Source organism: Tachyglossus aculeatus, chromosome 5 (assembly GCF_015852505.1).
Source record: "Tachyglossus aculeatus isolate mTacAcu1 chromosome 5, mTacAcu1.pri, whole genome shotgun sequence".
NCBI lineage: Eukaryota > Metazoa > Chordata > Mammalia > Monotremata > Tachyglossidae > Tachyglossus > Tachyglossus aculeatus.
Window position 1 is genome coordinate 82,474,195 of NC_052070.1, and position 2,928 is coordinate 82,477,122.

The window sequence follows — 2,928 nt, forward strand, 5'->3', positions numbered from 1 at the left end:
CTGCGGGACGATGAGAACCATCACCAGCCCCCCCATCCCTCCCCACTCCATGGTTGCAGCTGTGGCACAAGCCCCCCTCCCCACCCCGCGGCCCGACCAGCCAGGGGACCAGCCTCGAGGGGATTGCATCTACCAAACTTGTTGTACTCTCTCAAGTGCTTAGTACAGTGTTCAGCATGCAGTAAGCACTCAATAAATACCACTGATTATCTAGGATCTACCCCAGGGCTTGGCCCAGGATAAGCATTTAATAAATGATAAGACTGTAGAAACTCTTTATGGCCTTAGGAGCAAGCATTTAGGTAGTTGGATCTCTGACCCAGCCAGCCATCCATGTGCCAAAGATATAATGTCTGAAATCATCTGCACAAAACAAGGTTCCTTGAACCCTGTGCCTGCCCTGCTTTGTTTCCCGCATACATGCAAGGACCTTTGAGTTGGCTGCTCTGTTTTATAAGGTTGCTGTTTCCTGCCCCTTGCTTTATTACATCTGTTCTTTGGGGCATGGTGTTATAAATCGGGGATGTGATGATGTGTAATCACTAACTGAAAAGCCAATACACTTTCACCGCAACAGCGGCAAGACAAATAAAGGGGAAGAATGAGGGGCCTGAGCTGTTCTGACAAAGGGATATATTTTTAAAATCTGATTGCAAATGGGAAACCACGTTATCCTAATGGAGCTGGTTTCATCAAACAGTCATGGCTTCTCCTTCATTTCTGGGAGAGGCAGCTTGATGCGGATAGGAGCTTTAGCCTGAAGATGAGGTCTTTTTTCCTAGTCTGTGCTTCTGGCCTAGGTTCCCCTCAGTCCCCCCCACCCCACCACCTCCCGTGCAAAAAAAAATTGGTTTGGGGGAGAACAGCAGAACAAGCCGGGAGGTGGAAAGGAGAGACTCTTCAGACCTTTCTCCAAGGAACAGTCAGAAGGGCTGGTGAGAGGTCGGGGAGCAGGCCCCTGGGAGAGAAGGGGTTAAGCAGGGAGCAACTTAAGATGTGTCTGGGCTGGGGTGAAACAGTTCATCATGATAAGTGTCATAGCAAAATCAATTCTCTGTGTACTTTGGGGAATTACAAGTATCATTTTGGTGTGATTTATTTGGTGTATAACACAAACTTGGCTATTTGTTTCATCATTCTGAAAGTTCATCTAAAATTGCTTTGAGTTTCTGGTTTTGGGGAGTGACAGGCCCCCGTTGTTATCTCCTCTCCTGTAAAATATGGTTCAAGGGATGCAGTGCTGCGGGACTAGAGGTTCCCTCTATGGTTATCTACTCTGCTGGCCAGGTGCTTTGTTGCACGGACTCTCTCTTTAGCCGGAGATCTCGGAGGGGAAGCTGTGGAGTTATCCAGGTATCCTTCTTCAGTCTGTTGTCAGGAACCCCTCCTTTGTCTCACTCCCAATAACCTGGGAGATTAGTTAGTTTTCATGGAATCATCAATCAAGCAGATTTATTGAGCGCTTTCAATGTTCTGAGTGCCATATTAAGCGCTTGAGAGATTACAACAGAGTTGGTAGACACATTCCTTGGCCGTAAGGAGCTTACTGTTGAGAGGAGCCGGCTCCCCATGGGCCTACCTGAAATCTGGTCCCGGGGTTAACTACTGACCTCACTGGTAGCCGTAGTCTAGAGAGCTTGTATGATGAGCAGGCCCAAACCTTGAGAAAGAAGAATCTGAAGAGAAAGAGCCTGGTGTTGGGGCTCCCATGGAGTCTGGTTTCTCCTCCTGTCTCCACCCCTGACAAATAATGTCACCTGGGTAAGTCACCTTCCCCAGGGCTCAATTTTCCCCATCTGTAAAGTGGGAATTAGATGCTCCATGCTCCCTTCCCAGGGTTGCAGTAAGGACAAAATAAATGTCTTGTGGGTGGGGTGGCAATTGAAGGCACTTGGATTGAGCCCTGCAGAAGAGTGATGCTATTTACATTTGAGGCATGGTCATTAGTGGCCACTCCTGTGGCTGATTCATCCACTGACCAGGGGCAGCTCGGATCCCTTTTTGGGTTTTGGTTCTTTGTTGGGAGGATGCAGAAGGGGACATTTGGCAATGGGAGGAAGAGGGGTGAATAGGTTGCTTGCACTGACATTCAAGGATGCAGGGTGCAAGTGAGCCTTCCCTGCCCTCTTAACCTTCTTCTCACGCCAGTCATAACGAGGCCTAACATAATCAATCAATGGTATTTAATGAGCCCTTACTGTGTGCAACACACTGTACTAAGAACTGAGGAGAGAACAGTATAACAGAGTTGGTAGACACATTCCCTGCCCACAGTGAGCTTACAGTCTAGAGGGGGAGACAGATATTAAAATAAATTGTGGTTATATATCTAAGTGCTGTGGTGTGAATATTAAATGATTAAAGGGCATAGATTCAAGTGCACAGGCAACCCAGAAGGGAGAGGGAGTAGGGGGCACAAGGGCTCAGTCTGGGAAGACGGAGACCTCTTGGAAGAGATGTTGTATTAAGAAGGCTTTGGGAGGGGGGAGAATGGCAATCCCTCAAGATGAAGGGAGGAGTTACAGCTCAGAGGGAGGATGTGGGGAAGGGGCAAGCAGCAAGGTAGGTGAGATTTAGGTGTAGTGATTAAGTTGGCCTTGGAGGAGTGATGTGTGTGGATTGGGTTTTAGTAGGAAATCAATGAGACGAGATAGAAGGGGGCGAGATGCTTGGGCGTTTTAAAGCTGACAGTAAGGAGCTTCTGTTTGATGTGGAGATGGATGGGCAACCACTGGAGGTTCTTGAAGAGTGGGGAAAATGAACTGAACAGTTTTTTTTAAATGATACAGGCAGTAGAATGAAGTAAGGCCTGGAGTGGGGAGAGACACAAGGCAGGAAGGTCAGTAAGGAGGCTGATGCAGTTGTCCAAGTGCTTAGATCAGCATAGTAGCAGTTTGGATGGAAAGGAAAGGGTGGATTTTAGTGATG